This window comes from Equus caballus, chromosome 6 (assembly GCF_041296265.1).
Source record: "Equus caballus isolate H_3958 breed thoroughbred chromosome 6, TB-T2T, whole genome shotgun sequence".
Classification (NCBI taxonomy): Eukaryota; Metazoa; Chordata; class Mammalia; order Perissodactyla; family Equidae; genus Equus; species Equus caballus.
The window spans coordinates 7,257,969-7,277,919 of NC_091689.1; the positions used below are offsets into that span (position 1 = coordinate 7,257,969).

At 43.2% G+C, this 19,951-nt stretch overlaps 1 long non-coding RNA gene across 12 annotated transcripts in view; it reads right to left on the reverse strand.

The window, feature by feature from the left end:
* Positions 1-19,951, reverse strand: part of LOC102149067 (uncharacterized) — a 314,317-nt gene that overhangs the window by 104,703 nt on the left and 189,663 nt on the right. For 8 of the 12 annotated variants that reach the window (XR_011439480.1, XR_011439481.1, XR_011439482.1 and 5 more), the window contains 2 exons: positions 6,335-6,430; positions 1,890-3,574 (listed from right to left, as the gene is read on the reverse strand). This is a non-coding gene — a long non-coding RNA (uncharacterized lncRNA). The remainder of the gene's footprint in view (positions 1-1,889; positions 3,575-6,334; positions 6,431-19,951) is intronic. The other 4 variants (XR_002808459.2, XR_011439484.1, XR_011439485.1 and 1 more) reach the window with 4 other exon arrangements.

Below are 19,951 nucleotides of genomic sequence, written 5' to 3' on the forward strand. Positions count from 1 at the left end.
AAATTGGAAGGAAAAAAAATACCCTAAACTGCAAAAGTTAAATTTCCTGCCAGGTGGCTTCCAAATAATCCAGCAGCTTTATTCAAGGCTTTGAAGTTGTGAGCCAACAGTTCCAGATCTGTAATATTTACCCGGCAGTCTCCAAAAACAAAAGTTGACTGTGTTCCTTGAAGTCAATCTCACCAGCATTTCAGGATGACAGATGGGAGAGGCTGGAAAAGAGTTATTGGATGACCTGGAGCTTCTCAATTCCTCAGTAAGTTTTGTTATGCTTCAGTCTCTCTCTCTCTCTCTGTGTACATACATACAGATATATACATACGTATATCTGTGTATATATCCTTTTAACCTTGCTCGACTTCCAACATCAGTTCCTGCCCCCCAACCCAATCATCTGTTGCATTAATCATCAATTCAACAGGTATGTCAAGAATTCACTCTGGAACAGCATTAACTAACTAAACTCTCCAGCCTAACTTCCTTTAACCCAATCGTTGAACTCTGACACTTATATCCACGGATTAAGAAAAAAAAAATGGTGGAACCAATTCTGTGTGTGAGGCAGAATCTCTTTCTGGGTACGGACTTATCCAGGACCTTTAGGGAGGAGAAACGGGTGATGGGTGAATATAAAATTCTGAAACTAAAACATACTCAGGAGGAAAAGACTTTATCCCAAGCCATCCTTGAGGGCTGCTTGTCACTGGCCTTTTTCCCTGTCACCCATCCTTCTTTGCCCTCCAAATCCTTATCATCTTTTATGGTTCTGTAAATGCCACCACCATCATGGTCCCTCAACAAATATGTATTGAGAACCTACCCTATGCCAGGCACGCTCTATGCTTGAATTGAACAAAGCCCTTGACCTGTTGGAGCCATGTTCTAATCATAGAGATAGATAATAAACAAATAAATAAGTAAATAAATAGCTTGTCACATGGTGATTCATGCTATGGATAAAAATAAAGCAGGATGGGCAGGACAGAGAGCCGGGGAGCAGGGTTGTTATTTGTTGTTTGGGCAGAGACCTGAAAGGGACAAAGGAGCAAAGAAGAGGCTGTAGGGGAGAAGAGCCTTCCAGTAGAGGAGACGTCCAGAGCAAAGGCTTTGTGATGGGAGAAGAAACGGCAACTGGGAAGTCTGGTTGGGCTACAGGTAGAGGTAAGAAACGATACAAGAGAGAGAGTGACAGACTGCATCTCAGATAGCTTTGGGAGGCCTTTGGCTTTAACCCTGTGTGAGATTAGAGCGCCTGGAGAGTTTTGAGCAAATAAGTGACATGATCTGACTCCTGTTAGACTTTGAGCTGCAGGGTTGAGAACAGACTACTTAAGGGGAAGAGCTGAACAGTGAGACAAGAGTCTCTTTTCACCCATCCAGGAAAGAGATTATGGTGGCTTGGACCAGGATGATGACGGTAGAGGTCAAGTTCTGGATGTGTTTTGAAGGTAGAGTCAACTGATGTAATCGCTGATGGAGTGGATGTGAAGAGTAAGAGAAAACGAAACATCAAGGATGACACCTCAGTTTTTGGCTTGAACAACTTAGAAAGTGGGGCTCATTCTTTCTCTGTGCTCTGATGTACTTTTATTAATATCAATACTAGAAAACTCTAATAACAATTGTACATGTGTACATCTCTCCCACTAGATGCACTGACTTAATTTTTAGGTCTTAATACACAGAAACTATACTGTAAGTTATTGACATTCACCAATGAAGGGGCAAGCACACATACAAAAATTCATACAAACATTTGCATTAAATTTCAGAAGGTTTATTTATCTCCTAAAACTCATCCATAGGTCCCCTGAGTGGTTCATGGATCCAAGATTTAAAACCCCAGGCACTAAATTTATTTATTCTTTTAATAAATTATTATGGAGTACCTGGAACTCTGAAGACATTGAGGATGTGATGGTGACCAAAGCAGCTAGAATCCCTTTTCATGGAGATCAAAGTCTGATGTGAGAAACAGACAAAATGCTAGTAAGCAAATACACAAACAATTATAAGTTGTGAAAGGAGCTACGGGGAAAATACAAAGCAGAGTGACACAATCTACCATAACAAGATAGAGCATAACAGGGTCTAATCAGGAAACAGAGCTACCCAATTATAAACGGAGGGGATTTCATAAAAGAAGTTGGTTGTATGCATGTAGTAGTGCCTGCCATTGGCTAAATCTGAGCCGATCCGGTTCCCTGTGATTCAGAACAGAACAGAAGAGGAGCAGGGATGGATCCGATCAGAGAGCAGTCAGATGAGTGCCTGACACACAGGGGGACCTACCTAGAAAGAGTGGTCAAGCAGGACCAATCTGAGAAACCAAAATTTAGGTTGAAACTAGCTAACTCAGAAGATGGTCATCAGGGGACAGACAGGGAGAGCGTTCCCAGCAAAGGGCACTGCGGTGGAAAGTTCCTGAAGTGTGAAAGAGCTCTGCCTCTCTGAGAGTGGCAGGGCCTCACCTCAGGCCAATCTGGCTGTTCACAACTATCACATTCTTTAGCCAGAGTAAGAGGTTAGCCATATGGCTCCTATTCCACAACCGGGTGCCAGGTGGCATATTGCAATGGAAACAAGCCTCAGACCAAATTCCACCAGATGCCCAAGCATTTATTAGTGAGCACACAGAAAGACAGCCATACAAACGACTCTTCCTTCAGAGTGAGTACAACCTTCTAGCCAATCATATTTCTTGAACAGCATTCATTTCATCAATGAAAAATTATTTGTAATGTTGCTTATGCTAATTAACGTACCTTCTAATGCAGATTTAGAAATTGACAGTTAAAGCCCTTCCCGGGCCATTTCTGGAGCATGGATTCTTCATCACGGTGATTGAAATATTCCCTAACTGCCTCCTAGAGTGTGGGATGGAAGATAGTCTGCACATTCAGTTAACACGCACATCACACTGTTTACACGGAAGCGGAGTAAGGTTAATCATGACAATGCAACAGGGAGGGTGGAAGGTGCTCAGTGTGGCTAGAGCTCTGGTAGCAGAGGAGAGGAGACTGAGAGCAGGCTGCAGAGCTGGGAAGAAGCTAAACGGCACAGGCCATTTGAAGAGTTTGCATTTAATTCAAACTGTGCCGAGGGGCTTTAAACAGGGAGGGAACATAATCTGATTTGGCTTTTAAGAGCTTGCTGACTGCTTTGTGAAGAATGGATTATAGCGGAAGGAGAGGGGCAGCAGGACATTCTAGGAGTTCAAACAGAGGTGATGGCATCAACCCAGCGTGACGGCAGTGCAGATGGAGAGAAATGGAGAGAGGTGAGCTGTATCCGGGAGATGGAAGTGAAGGAATGATGATTAGATGAGAGTCTGGATGGTGGAAGGCAGAGGTGGGAATCAAGAACAACTCCTTGTCTTTTAGATAATGTATCTGATTACAGAATGGTATATTGTAGTAAGACGGGGAAGACTAAGAAAGGAAAAGATTTGGTGGAGTGGAAAAAAGGTGGTAGAAGAAGTGTTCCATTTAGTTCTTAAAAGGAAAAGAACACGAGCTTGTCTTACTTTTCTCTGTGTCCATCATCGTGGCCTTTGTGGGTGCTTCGTACGTGCCTGAGGAATTGAGAAGAAGAGATATGCTATTATTTCTCAGCGTTTAACCTTTCTCTCTTCCTCTCCTTCTACTTCATCTATATTATATAACCTCATATATATAACTATATAACTTCTATTATATAAATGTTTATGTATTTTCTATATGTATGTATATATATATATATGTATACAGACACACCTACAGAGGCATACATAGCTTAACGATGGGGACATATTCCAAGAAATGCTTAGTTAGGTGATTTTTTCACTTACACAAACCTAGATGGCACAGCCTACTATACACCTAGGCTATAAGGTAATAATCTTATGGGACCACCATCATGGTCCATTGTTGACCAAAACATCATTAAGTAGCACATGTGTATATATATTTCAATTCCATATGGTGACACAAATCATCAAAGATAAGATAAACCAACACAATACATTTTAGACAGACATAAAGTTTCTTTAAGTCATGAGGGCTTGGGCTTGAGTTGGCAGGGTGATACCAATAAGGAATCACAAAGCAAATGAGCTCGAGAGATCATGTTTGGAGTCTGAATAAAAAGATACATTTCATGAATTCCCATGTCTCTGAGATGGCCTTCCGTTCCATCTAAAGGTCCGTTAATGCACCTGCTCTTTGCAACTCTGATAGATGACACCACTGCAAATGTTACTATCCCCGTGGGTGGATGTGGCTATGGTTTCCTCATCTGTAGAATGAGGGAGTTACACTGGATGATCTCAAAGACCTGAAAGGCTCCTTTCAGATCCATCTCATCAGACAATTATTTGCAAATGCCTGTAAGAGAGCCAGCAACAGGACAGCACCAGCTGTGGGGACGTCTCTGGCAGGACTTCGTGAAATAGACTGAGTAGCACCAGAACTCTTTCTAAATACTAAAACAGAAGTTGGGGAGACACAGAAAAAGATCCATATCTATGTATCATTTCTACAGAGAGAGGAAACTCTTCTTCTTGGTGTCATTCGGAAAAATATTATTCTCTCTTTTCTGCATTTCTTTATATCACACAAAGGAAAGAGAAAAGAGGACAGTGTGATTTACTTAATTTTGGAAGCACAGTTTAAGAGTTTTCAAGAAAGAAAAACCTACTGAAAGCTTCAGAAGTAAATTAAAGTAAAAAAATTATCCCTGCTTTGCCTCGTAACTGAACAACAGACTTCCCAGGGCTGTTCGCATATTGAATTATATATAGTACCTTTTGCCCGAGAAGGGTAATAGATACAGTCCATTACCAGAGAGGAGACTTTACTGTGAGCAGATTGTGAATATTTCATCTAGTCCAGAACATTTAACAAAATATGTTATTATATTTCCCCATTAAATCACGTATCTATCCATAGTTAAAATTGAGTGCAATTTGGCCCTAAGCCTCCTACTAGTCAAGGCAAAACAAAACACAGAATCAGCTACAAAACACTCGTTATGACAAAGAAGGAGGCATATCATTTTGGAAGGATAACAATAAAATATTTGCTTTCAATAGCGTGAGGCTGTGGGGCCAGTGAACGAGCTGGAAAGAGTCAGCGCCTCTCCACTCTGCGTCTGCTGGCTGTCACACTTCATGTGGCTGTGTTCTCACTGAAAGGCCAGGGCATCATGTTAAAATACAATTCAGTGATGGGCTAGGGCAAACCAGACCTCGAGTGATGCCACCGGATCCGAGGATAAAAGCAGAAGCTCTAGAATGCACTGTCTGATACAGAGGCTATGAGCCACATGTGACTTGAAATGTGATGGTCTGAATTGAGATGAGCTGTAACCATAAATACACACCAGATTCTGAAGTTTTATACCACAGAAAAAGGGAAAATATCTTATTAACATTTTTATATTAATTTATGTTGAAGTGATGTTTTGGATGCATTGGGTTAAATAAAATACATTATTACAATTAACTACACCTGATTCTTTATTTCACTTTTTTTTCAATCTGGCTACTGGAAACTGTAAAATCATATGCGCAGCTCGCGTTTGTGTCTTGCATTATATTACCATGGGATGGTGTGCTCCCGAGGGATGATCTTGCCACTTCACCTTGGACCTGTTACTTTCTCTTCTTGCCCCTCCTTTTCATCCATAAACTGAGGAATCCTAACACCCATCTCCAAGGGCTAAATGCACTGGGTTGTATAAAATGCATAACACTCATAATGCCCAAGAAGCCCTATAATGTCCTTCTCTACAAAGAAGTCAAGTCCTTCTCTGCTTCTCAGCCCAGAAGCCTACCTTTGGGGCTGAAAATGGGGGAATGACAATATTCTGGCTCTTAAGACAGTCCTGCTAAACGACCTGCTCGGGAGCATCCTTCCCCGAGCTCCGGGGCTGTTTTCTCTGGCTTGAGGAAGTGCAGTACCCAGTGATTCCAGTGTCTTAAGACAGATACCTCTGGACCCTGTGGATAGCCCGCGTGATGACAGAGAGAGCCTGTTTATAGAAGAGAGAGGTCGAACACTGCTCAAGGACTTTGTTTAAAATTCTTTCTGTAACCACACAGCTCTCTGTTTGGGTTTGCAGCTCTCATTAAATAAATATCTGGAGAGTCTTCAGGGATCATCCCAGATACGTGTGACCAGGGCTTTTAAGATAATGAGCCACTCTTGAGTCAAACTCAGTGGATTCCCAAGTCGGCTCTTACGAGGCATTTAAGGATGGTCAAGAGGGGTCAGCAAGAGAAGCGACAAAGTTCTTCCCAACCAGGTCAAGAGAAAGCGGCCCTTGTAAAGTTACGTGCAAGATCGGTGCTCACCAGAACCGTGCACAAATGCCTTATGGACAGTGTTTAGGTCCGTGAGAAGCCACAGGGAGGAGAAGAACGAAGACGCCACGATCTGAAAAGACAGAACTGGAGAAAACAAGAACATCGTGTTAATTTGAAGGTTGCCCGAGACTCAGCTTCACGGTTTGAGTGAACATGTGCCAATTATCATAATTAGCCCAGAAACAATAAACAATAAGTTTGTGTTTTGTTTTAATGAAATAATCTGAAATGCTGAAGATACAGGAGTATTTGGAGATCTAAATTTAACCCTCAGCAAATCGAAGTCACTTTCAACTCAAACATTCCTAAAGGGAGACCCAGAGATAGGGAAAATGGGAAAAAAAATACTTGGGGTAAAAGGGACACTTTTTTTAAATTAACGAACTTTAATTTTTAAAGTAGTTTTAAGTTTATCAAAAAATTGAATAGAAAGTACAGACAGCTCCCAGACATTCTCTCCCTCCCTCCCACACAGTTTTCCCTTTTCTAACATCTTTGTATTAGTGTGGTAATTTGACAATATTAATACATTTTTATTAACTAAAGTCTGTAGTTTACATTAGGATTCAATCTTTCTGTTTTTCAGTTCTGTGAGTTTTGACAAATGCATAATGTCATATATTCCGCATTACAATGGCACACAGAACAGCTTCACTGCCCTAAACATCCCCTATGTTCCAGCCTCTCCTCTCCCCCTACCCCTCAACCACTGACCTGCTCACTGTCCCCACAGCTTTGCCTTTTCCAGGATATCGTAGAGTTGGAATCATACAGTCTGCAGCCTTATCAGATTGGCTTTTCCCACTTAACAATATGCATTTAAGATTCCTCCAGGAGGACTGTTATAGTGTCTTTCAAGAGGGATGGAGAGAGTGAGAACAAATAAAAGGGACATTTTAGGCTAAGCTATTATTATTGGCTCTGGTAGCTGAGAGACATGAATGCCACTCTCACTGTGGAGGAGGAGATCCCAGGATAAAGGGGGTGACAATGCCAACATGAGCTGATAGGCATGAACACAAGTAAGCACACACACCGCAGAGGATAGGGCTGGGCCGTGGGGGGACCTTGAGTTTGTCCATAGGGATCAACTTAGTGATAGCCAAACCCTAAAATGGAATGAAGTTTGGCCCATTTTCTCCCTAGAAGAGAATAGTACCCAATTTTCCAACAGGAGGGTCAAGGTCCAATCTCTCCTGGGGGCAGAAAAATGACACAATACCATTTCGATCTATTATTTCACCATGTTGTTTTTTTCTTGTCTGGTTCAATTCCATTTCCAATCATAGATTCAAAAGTATAACTTGACCCTACAATGGGTTGAATTCATATTTATTTTTCTAAATAGCTTTTTCTCCACTGTCATCTTTTTAAAGAACCACATATTCCAATTTATTTCGTTAGGGGATCCTCACCATAACACACGTGGATCTGTCTGGGGGGAAAAAAAAAAGGCCCCAAAGACACAAACTTGAAACAATAACACTTTCTCAAGCAAAATTTAATTCAGGGTTTTTCATGTCGGGGAATCCTGATCTGGCCAGTGTCGAAAGGAGGCATGGAGTCATGTCGAAAGGAGACCTCTAGGCTGGGGAATAGTGTAACCTGTGAGTAGGAAGGGCCGTGGGTTCAAGTACTGGATTCCTGTTCTACCAGCAAAGGGCAGTCCATCCTTGAAGATGGCAGTCCTCAGAAAAGTGTCATCAGGTGAACAATGGCCTCTCAATTATTGTTCTGAATTTCCGGGGTCACATAGTGCAGGTTAAATGGAGTATCCAGGGATCTCACCTAATGGTACCACTGCTCATGCTCCCAGCCTCTATTATAGCCTTTGATGCTCACTCCAGGAGAAAACCTTGCACTTGGAGTGGGCTTTGCCTAAGTGAGCCAGGAACACACTCAGCTCTCCTCTGAACAACACACTCAAGCACCCATGACCTGGAGAGGCAAAACATTTTCCAATCTTCAACCCTTTGGGATAGGGTCGGATTTGGAGGAAGAAGAAGGCTATCACGCTAAAGGTTACCAGGGAAATAAAATAGAGGGTGAGAAAATGGAATTTATCAGAATTCACCTCAAGAAGAGTAGTGTGAGTGCTTTGAAGGTATACTAAGTCACTTGGGGCAAGGAGGCGAGACCCTCCCTTCTCCAAGGATTAAGCTTAAGTAACCCTGGATATTTGCTAAGTAAGGAAGATGAGTCCATTTAACTGCAGGTCTTTCGTTTGTTGAGTGGGCCAGAGTGGATTTGCCAAGGGGAATAGAAAAGGGGCTGAGTGTCCCCACCTGGAGTCCCTCTTCTCCAACTCCCATCCTCTCGTATCACTCAGTCTTCTCTTTACGTTAACTGTGAACAAGTACTTGAAGGAGTGCCAAATTAGTAGCTCACTCAGAATACGTAATCATTCATTTTCCTGGGATTCCTTAATGCCTATCTGGCCCTGAGCAAAGGTCAAGGGCCCACCTCAAGACGCATCTCCCTGAAAGGCAATGCCATCCAGTGAAGGAGCAGCAATCTGGAGCCAACAGGTTTGCTGCTTCTAGTTCCTCCATTTGGAATTTTTCTCTTTCTTTTCTCCATATCTACCTGTCTATACTCTACCTACACTTTAAGATCCAGCTCAAATGCATCTCCTCCAGCAAGCTTTTTCTGGAATTAATTCACCCCTTCTGTGTCTACTCATAATTACTTGTACATAGAAACAAAGAAAGTATTACGAAATTCTAGAACAAGGTACAATGTGATATCTCTCACTAGAATGTAAGTTCATGGACATCAGTAAAATCTTCCTTTCTGTGTTTGTGTAGGACTCATTCTGGGTACTATAGGCCACACAGAGAAGGTACTAAATAAGTATTTTTGTACTGTCATTGCTGCTGCTTCAGGGGCTACCAAGATTGCCATCCATTCTCCAAACTCATCCTTTGCGAGCAAAATCGTGGTCCACTCCTCCAGGATCCACACCAGACTCTAAGAAGCTAATGTGTGATGTGAGGAGTTTCAGACAGCCTTGCCCTAGAGAATGCCTACCATTGGACCTTGGAGTTGATGTCTAGCTAGCATTCATCTTTCTTCTCCTGGTAATAGCACTCTGATTTTCCTTTGGGTACACTCCTACCCACTTTTAATCCAAGTGGCTCCTATGTGGCTAAATCTATACCCCAGTTGTAGAGGTAGGCACATGACCCAGACCTAGCCAGTGTTTCATCCCCTTGGACAGAGTTTACTTCCACAATGGCCACAAGACCCAAGCCAGATCAATGAGATGCAACCTTAGGATTTTTGCTAGAACTCTTGAGAAACAGGAGTTCTTCTTCCATGGTTCCTAAATCCTGAGATGTGAATCTAGGACCATCAACAGTGATTCTGTTTCCTCATGGTCAGAGCCTGCCTGAGAATAATCCCAACGTGAGAAGGAGAAGATTGACACAGGATGCCAGTAGAGTAGGCCAGATAAAATATAGGAAGCAATATGGGACATACTTACTCTAAAAAAAAAATTGTTGTTTCTCTGAAATTCCAATTTAATGGAGTGTCCTGTACTCTTATTTGCTAAACACGTCTAGCTGGCCAGCAGGAAGCCTGGGTCTTGGTGATCGCTTTTGAATCTAGGCACTTGTCAGCTTTGTGAAGAACCACCTTCCTGTTTTTGCTTAAACTAGTTTGAGCTGGGTTTTTATCAACTTGCAACACAAAAATTCCTCACTAATGCAGAAGGTCTGTCATCTTAATGACTGATAAGTATCTTCTTCAAAAGGAAAATATCCTCAGCAAAGAGTCATAGGCTGGATCGGTTAACAGCAGGACATGGAATCTTTGCCAGCTGTTTGGGGCATGAAAAGTACTCAAATTGGGTAATACCTTATGCGTGGGGAGAGTAGAAAATAAGCCAGTGACAAGGTCACTAGGGTGGGAATATTGGGGGGACTGTAGGCTGCACAGTCTAGGACCAAAGGAGAGCTCTCACCAGTGCAACCAGCTCCATGCATTCCCACTTGTCCCCCAAGAATAGCTCACCTCGAAAGATTGCACCCCTACCTTAGCTTCTGGGCTATTTACAGGGAACAAGAGTAGGCTCAAATCTCCAACACAATCCCCAATTGATGGAAAGAAGCCAAAACGCTCTCGCAGTTTGAGGGGGTAGGGGGAAGAAAGGGAGGGGAGGAAGAAGAAAGATTCATTTCAAAACAACCTCTGTCACTTGCCACCCCCACCTGGGGGAAGGACAAATGGAGGGCAATCTGAGTGGGAGAACAAACAGAAAAGTGTCTCTCTGGCACCTGGAAGCAAGCAATCTGATCCGAGGGCCCCAGAGACAGAGCTTGAAGACAAAGCTTTGCGGAGGTGGGGGAGGGCGATGAGTTGTGCAGATTCCAAAGCCTTCCCCGCCCTGCCCTGTCTCCAGGCGCCAGCGTGTCATGTCACTGCAAACAAACAGCATGGGGGAGCCTGCCAGGAGAACTGACAGGGGTGTTTGTGAGCTGAGGTTTCCACCAATCGGGTTGGGCAGGCCATGAAAGATCTCCCTTTTCCTTACTTGGATTTCTGATGCATTAGCCAGAGCCTTAATTAAGCAACTTTTGTGTGCTCGGGTGCTGGGCCAGGGGGGCCATTTAAATTCACTTGACAATCATTTTTCTGGTTTTCTTGCAAAGAAAAATGAGTTAAAACTGGTATCTTTCCTATTTGGAGGAAAAGGAAACTGAGATGTGGATCCCCTTAGACCACACACAACGTCAGCGCAGAGGAAGAAAATCTCTGCATCTCTCCCATCATTCCTAAGGAAGACCTTCCCCTCTCCAGAAATCAACATGGTGGCTCACAGGTCAACACTGGGAAACTCTGTAACAATTCACTACAATTAACTACAACAGAATCAGGTTTTTATCATTGCTTTTAAAAACGAAAAGTTGTACTGATGGAGATAATACCAAACCCCACAATCAATAAAGAGGGCTCTAAGGACTTTTCTTGATAAGGCGGTTTACTCAAGTTTGAAGTGTCACCATTTATTTTTGATTTTGGTATTCTACTTGACCTGTATTTGTGAGGTTCTTTGAATTCTCCTTCAAACCAGTTGCAACATCTTACGGGTTCCCTCGTTAATTATTGAGCGACATAAAATCTTTGACATGTTCGTTTTATAATGTCTAAGAATTATGGCTTTACCCTTTGACAATGACTTGGCTAAAGGGAAGCCCAGGACACAGTGCGTCTCAGTGTTCCCAGATCCTCACCATCAGGGCAGATTTTCCTCAAACTTAGGAAAAAAACGAAAGCTTTGCTTCTGCACCATGGCATGGTTATTTTCTATACCCCTGGCCTTTTAAAGAGAACCCCACTTCTTAGCCCTCTCACCTTTCTCTCACTCCCCTCCCTGCCAACCCAGTCAAGCAACCCTCATTCCCTCCCTGGCAAAATTAATTTTCTGTAAAAGCTGACACTCATCCCTATTCAAGTAGAATCGAGAGATAAGCATTAATATGTGTCCTGTCCTACGCAGTTTTTCTAGCATGTTGCCAGGGAACAAAGCCTTAAGCTTAAGAAAAGAATCTCTAAAGGTTGAGATTTCTAGGAGAAAATTTCAGACCATTTTGTGGCAAAGAATAAAGGCTTTTCAGAGGCCCTAAAATTAGATTTTGTCGTTTTGTCTAAACACCCCCAACTTCGCCACAAAAAGAACATTTTTTGAGTAATAACCCACCAAATCGGCAGAGTGGGCTGTTTACCTATGGAGCAACTCCAAGTTCTGCAGAGTAACTCTGAAGGAGAGGGTCCTTGCTGCTAGAAGAGTGTTATTTGAGGTAAAACACTCTATCTTAAGTAAACAATCAAACAACGCACACACAGAATACACACATTGAGTACACAAAGCAAAAACATCACCCTGCTATTATGTAATTGACAGCGGCCAGTGCGTTGGGAGTGAGTACCGAGAACGGGTGGAAGGCAGCACGGACTGCCCCCTGCCACCCCTCTGGGAGGGAAGATGCTGGGCTTTCAGATGACCATGTCGACTTTCCTACCCTGAAGCCTTGTGATCTGTCGTCTCCAATGACTACATTTGGCTTACTGTAGCCAAACCTTCTGGGTTTTCACCCTGAGCACGTGGAGGACGAAACAAGCAGCATTTTCTGAGAACCTGGGTAAAGGGATAGCCAGATCAACTCAAGCAAGTTCGTCCCGGGTGCTTTTCTTCATGCTGCCTCTCCCCAGTATGTAACCTGCCCATCCTCTCTGATCCACAGTTAAATTGCTGAGATGGGCTTTGGGGCTGGGACCGGAAGCCCTCAGAGCGCAGTGGCGTTGTGGGTCAGACTCACCTCCCACCAAGTTTAAATGGGGGAAATTCACAGACCACACCCAACCTGTGAGTTTCCAATCTGGGGTCGTAGATGTGATGAGCTGTAGCCAATAGGAGCTCAGTCACCAGCAGTTACCAAATCCATCAAGCTCCATCTCTCCATTTACGCCCTTCATCTCACTGCTGCCAGCCGTCCCACGGACCTTGTGCAGGGCAGTCAGGCCATAGGGAAAAGCCAAGAAATGCTTTCATCTGGGGCTCTGCCTCCACAACTCTTGAGGACTAAGTGCCAGAAATGATCTGCCTTTCAGAACCTTTAAAGCCTATCTTTAAAAAGAACTTATGGGAGGCTGGCCTGGTGGCATAGTGGTTAAGTTCACGTGCTTTGCTTCTGCTTTGGTGGCCCGGGCTTCATGGGTTCAGATCCTGAGAGCAGACCTACACACCACCCATCAAGCCATGCTGTGGTGGTGTCCCACATACAAAGTAGAGGAAGATCTGCATAGATGTTAGCTCAGTGACAATCTTCCTCACACACAAAAAAAAGAAAGAAAGAAAGGACATATGACTGAATGGCAGCCATGTGATTCAACCTCCAACCCTCCACTCCCTCTGCCCTCATACCTTCTACTTCCAAATATGGACAGAGTTCATTTCTCACTTCTAGGACACACGTGATTGCATAGGTTGTCTTTAAACTACACCACTTGAAGATAATTTAGTCTAATTCCATCAGAGAGCAGAGGGCAGACCAACAGCTGCTAGACTGGGCTGTTGTCAGAACTGGGACTGGAACACAGAGCTGGAGGTATTAAGAAACTCATTCATCCGGAAATCTCTGTCCTTAGTTCCTATCCTGTTTGCCTCACTTTCAAACGAAATAATTTAAGTTGATGTATATAAAAGGGCCTTCAAAATAACAACATGGAACCTCTCTTGTGCACTGCTCAAGTGCTTTCCGTGAATTGTCATGTCTAATTCTTGAAGCTGAAGCTAAGGGAAGTTCAAGAATTTGCCCACAAACACACAGCTCTGTCAGATCCCAAAGCCTCTGTTTTAACAGTGCAGCTGTGCGTCCCCCAGCTGTTGACTTGGGTGCTCACTCTGACAGCTGATCTACAGGCCCCAGCTTTTGTTCTGGCCCCTTTAGCTTAGTATGTCTTAATGACATTCGAAACAGCTCTACCATGTCCCCCACACAAACTCCTTCATGTGCCTCCGCACTCCAGAAAAAACAATGGGCAACAACGAGTGAGTGATTCAGTGACAAGGTGGGTGGCATTGTGTGAATAAAAACAAACAAGGCTCTTGCCCAAAGGGCATTGATACTCGCTAGCTCCGATGCCTCTAGGCTGGCTTCCCTTCAAACACCACCGTTTTACAGAAGGTGTCTCCTTGCATAAGCCCCACCAGGTCTGGGTCTTCGTTTCCCAACCAGGCTGAACCAGTGGGTGTTTAATTATTATTTTTTATGACTTCCTGTATGTCAGCATTTTGATAGATGTTTTCAAATACATCAGCTCATTTAATGTGTTGGTATAAACATGTGAACTATTATCCCCATTCAACTGATAAGAAAATTGAGTCCAGCAGAGCTCAAACCTTGTGACGTCTATATCCCTGATCAGAAACACTAACCAAGATGCAACAGGCAATGAAAAACCTGGTTTCTTTTCCACCAGGGCTAGGGGTTGACAACATGTCTGTCCTCATCGATTGCTGACCTATTTGACTTGGGTGCCCTCATGGTTACTGAAGGAGGATTCTGCACTTGTGTGGTTCCCTAAGCAGGTTGCCTGGCATTTCTATCCCTCTCTAAGAAGCTGATGTGACTTCTCTGGGTGATGCTTTGTGGTATATGTTAGCACTAGATGACATAACTTTTGGGCATCTGTTATTTCACCACATAATTCTTAGGCTAAAAGGAATGTCAGGGTCATCTAATAAAATAACAGCATGCATTGAATCTTTGAATCTTTATAACACTTCATCATTCCTAAGCACTTTTATGTGCATTAGTTCATTTTATCCTCACTACTCTTAGAAATTATTCCCACCTCTAAGAGTTTTGTAAGAAGTCAATGGGAAAATGTACAAGCACCTAGCACAACGCCTGGCACGTAAAATATGCTAGATAAATGTCACCTATTATTACTGTTAACTCCTTGAAACTAGTAGGCAATGTGGTCCATTTCCTATCACAGTCTCAAGAATCTTCAGAGGATGGAGAATCGTGAGTTTTCTTGACCATCCTTCTCTCCCCTCAATTTGGTCATCTTGTATTTGCTTATTTTGTTTGCTTGTTCCCAGAGGATAGGTAAAACTCGCGTTGTTATACACCAGCATTCCCTAATCAGACTTGCATTACGTTAAACAAGCAGAAATCTCTTTCCAGTCCTGAAAATTGGGGAAGGTCCAGTGTTTTCATGGCTGACAGATCTGCGAAGTTGACTCTGGGGCTTGCCACTCATGACTGCCTTTGCAATGTTCAACCAGCAGCTTTATAGAGTTGGGTCACGTTGCACAGTGGGGTGGTCTTCTGGAATGAGCTCTCAAGTGGGGGCCAGGAAGCAGCAGTTAAACCTTCATCATCTTCATCTTCATCTTCATCTTCTGAGTCACTAAAGGCCAGAATCAGGCCGTCAGACTTCCCTACACGAGTTCTTGCCTCTTCAAAATGACTTGGCCCTGCTTCACTCATGTGTACTTTATAAAGTTTCGTTACATAAAGTTGGAATTGTTTTAGGGGATGTAAGCTTGAGATACTTATGTCCAATCGGTTAAAATACTTGGTCAGTCACAGGGTAAACAAAATCATGGATTAAGCTTGGCAGCTAAACTCAAAAGAAGGTCAAAAAAGGACTGGGAGCATGGGCTTGGAAATCATTTGCTGCCGATGTCCCTGGACTGTTGGGCATTGATTAGGCACTCTCTTCATGCTGAACACGACCAAGTCCAGCAGCCCCAGCCTTTGAGGACTCAGAGATCACAGTAGCAAACGTTTTCTCAGGGACCTCCCTCATCCAGTCCTCCTGATGGGGTTCCAGGATGACCTCGACTGCAAAGGGGGTCATTTGAGTGCAGGATGGAGATGATGGCTATCGTGGTAGGGCATTGGGACCCAGCCCAACATAAATGCCTGGTGGGGTAATTACTGAGATCAGACTTGATTTACACTGAGCGTGTTTTCCCATTGGTGTGGACGTGAGGCTACTGCTTGACCCCGGGAAGTCATAGCTTTACTATTCATATATCGAGATTGCTCCCAGAGAAGCCTTGAGACAAAAGCCCAAGTCTGGTTATTTATGTAGAAGCTAGACATATTTACAGCCTACATGTAAATGCTGCATTGCTCTACCGAGCAGAAGCACTGAGAGGAGGAACTGTGTGCTAATGTGTCTCTCCACCCCCGCCCCACGCACACACATACTTGCACACATATACACACCACTCAGCAAATCTAAGGGAATATAACATAAGGAGCAAATATTGGTTTAAAGATATGAGGGAAAAGGGGAGCCAAAAGGGATAGATGAGCCTAAAGGAATGAATGATCATTTTCATCACTCACTACCAATTACCCATCCTGCCAACTATGACATGACCCAGGAGGTCCTGTGGAGTGGGTGGGGTGGTAAGGATGGTGTTTTGGGTTGAATATTCATACGTCGAAGTCCTAACCTTCAATACCTCAGTAAGTGACCTTATTTGGAGATAGGGTCTTTACACAGGTAATCAAGTTAAAATGAGGTCATTAAGATAGGCCCCAACCCAATATGGCTGGTGTTCTTATAAAAAAGGAAATTTGGACACAGAGCCACACATACAGGGAAGACAATGTGAAGAGACATAGAAAGAAGACAGCCATCTACAAGGCAAGGAGAGAGGCTGGGAACAGGTTATTCCCTCATAGCCCTCCAAAGGAACCAATCCTGCAGCCACCTAGATCTTGGACTTCTAGCCTACAGAACCCTAAGACAAGACATTTCTGTTGTTTAAGGCACTCAGTCTGTAGTACTTTGTTATGGCAGCCCTAGCATAGATGGAAGCAGAAGAATCTTCCTAGCCTGCAGAAGCCAGGGCTCCTGAGAATTGAAAACATGGACCCTCTCTTTATTCTGGCCTGAAGCACAAGCTGCGAACACCAAAGCCACCTTTGGTGAACAGGCATCCATGACCTAGTCAAGCAGTATTGTTGCAGATTTCAAGATCCCTTCTACTTCATTCCGCAATGTGCAATTTTCTTAGCTAGGAACATACATGAATAATGACATGTATATCATGGCAAGTTCTATGGGTTTTATTCTTTCGCCATGGATCTGTCATATGTTTATCTGCATACAGGTGTTTGATCGTTATATTCTGACCAGTTATGAGCTCCCAACCAAAGTTCCCAACATAAGGAATCTTAGAGATGCTCTGACCCCACCCTCTTATGTGAGAGGTGAGGAAACAGGGACCCAGAGAGCATAATCAACTCAGCTGGTTGATGGATCCTGGGCAGATGTCCTAACTGTAAGTCCAAGCTTTCATCCTAGACACCGCATTGATTTTCCTCTGCAGAAATCATTTTTAGTATGGGAAATCTGATGAAATTCTCCCCCACTCTATGTAGGGTTCCCTTCATTTACTCAACTCTCTTACCCCTGATGGGTGAGGGAAAAGATAAAGCCAAGCCCTAAATGAGGGACTTTGAGATCATCTCACTCCTCTGCAATATTCATGTCAAGTGGTTTGCCAGTCTCTGATTAAACACTGTCAAAGTTGAGAAACTTACTGTTTCATTTGAGACAGCTCTAATGATGAGAAATTCCTCAAAACTAAACTAAAAATATGCCAGGCTCTAGAAGGCAGTAACTTATTTTTTAAGTCACTTAGTTTGAGCTAATGCCCAGGGCTTCCGGCCTGCCAAAGTCTCTGTGATGATCACAATGGTGACATTGGTTCAAATGACACTTCCCTTCTCTTGGGAATCACACCACAGCAGAACTCCCTTCAGGGTGGTGGGGCTTGGTGCCCAGCTCTGAGGACACTAAAAATGCCCAATCCTTTGGGCTGCAAGACTAGAAAAGAGTGATGAGGAATAATGATTTCAATTTCAAAGAATCCACAAAGCATGTGAGTTGAAGAGCCGGCATTCTGCCACAAAGAGACCATTAGCTTATTTGTGAGCAGCAAGTAAGGTGGCGCCTAGGTCATAGTCATGGCCTGTTCAGACCAACTCCTTCCTGCATGCTGAAAGCTGCCCCTGATCTTGGCCACTGGCCCATGAAGGGGTGCCATTGCTGGAGAGGAAGCACAAACCAGGGTAATGAATCAGATGACGTTGTACATCATTTCCAATCATAGGATTCCTTGTGGGTACCATTCTCCCCCTCCTTAACAAGTAGCCATCAATGACCATGCATGGATGGGGTTCAAAATACCTTAAGGGTACCTTGCTGGAGTCAGGAAACCTGGTTTTATAGTCCCAGCCTTGTGAGCTTGGACAGGTCACTGATTTCCATGGACGTTGTTTTCCTCATTGGCCTAAGCGAGAAGGCTAAAGTCAGAAGGATAGTTGAGCTCAGAGAGATGCATTGCATAGGGCTGCGTGACTAAAGATACTCTCTTCCACCCACTCAATCCCCTTCCAGTCAGGGGAAATTCCTGGTAGATAAGTTCGAGAGACTTGGTTGGAATAAAACAAAATTCTTCACTGGGCAAAGCTAGTTTAGACTGTTGCTTTTAAGAATAAATACCTACTGCCATATATTGAGTGGTTGCTAAAAAGTCAGGCATGCTCATCTCATTTAATCCTCCAAAGTTGCCATGAAGTTGGTAACAATCATCATTCTAGAAGTGAGAAAACCAAAGTTTGGAGGACTTAAGGAACTTGCCCACAACCGCTAACTGGTAAGTGTGGAGCCAGAATTATGATCTAGGTAGTGTAACTTCAGAGCCCAGCCACTAACTGTTTATAGTACGCTTGTGCCATAGGGGAAAAAATACAAATACATACACATATATTTACACATTTCCATAAAATCCACAAATACACATTCATAAAATCCCAAGGAAACTATGTATGTATATATACATAAATCTTCTTATGTAAATCATATATACACATACATATATAATCATATATATATATAATATATATATAATCTCACATATATATATATAATCTTCCCACTCAGCAAGAGCTTGCTTTGTGGATTGAGGGCCCTTCCTTATTGCTTAAGATCGCTGAAAGTCATTCATGCCAGGCATAAATTCTAGAACTAAGAAAAGGAGGGGATGTGAGGGAAGGGTGACCCTTCAGTAATAAATAGTGAGCACACCAGAGGCCTTCACATTCTCAAAAATACTATTATAGGCCAATTTTGATACTTTGAATATTCTAGCACAGTGTTTCTCAGTAACATATTTTATTCTTAAACTTATTAACAAATATTTTTAAAATGTCAGAGAATAGGGAGCCAGCCTGGTGGCATAGTGGTTAAGTTCACGCACTCCACATTCGCGGCCCAGGTTTCACAGGTTCGGATCCCAGCTGTGGACCTAGCACCATTCGTCAAGCCATGCTGTGGCGGTGACCCACATAAAATAGAGGAAGATGGGCACAGATGGTAGCTCAGGGCCAATCTCCCTCACACACACACAAACAAGTCGGAGAATAATAAAGAAGAAAGCCCTGGGCCATGAACGCACCACCCAGATAACACTTGTTGATGTTTGCGAAAATGAAAATAATACATGTGCATGGTTAAAAATTCAAACATTATAACAAAGGGTAGAAAATGAAAAGTGAAGGGCTCCTCCAACTCCCATGTAATCTTCGGACCCGCTCCACAAAGACAGAGGCCATTGACCAATTTTTTACATCTCTTTTATACAAAGAAGTTCACACTTCTTACACTAAGCCACATCTGCCTTTCCCATTGGTGTCTATCGTGGAGACCTAAGCCCACTGCAGCACATCTGGTTCTGACCCCAATGGGCTTAATGGGGAATCAATACTAATATTGATAAAATAATGATAATAACAACTCACATTTATTAAGTATTTATTATGTGCCACTCACTCTTCTAAGTATTTTCTATATCTTGACTCATCAATTCTCCCCAAAACCACATGAAGTATTTTGCTGGGTATCTTCCATTCACTCACCCCCGTCTCTAATCCACTCTGCACTCTGATCTATGCAACAGAGGTTGATCTATAAGAAAAGCATCAACTTCTCCTTGCCTCTCGCTTCCAGTTGGATTTAGCTACTGAGCAGCATCAGAAGAGATAAGAGGGAGGGTGAGGAGAG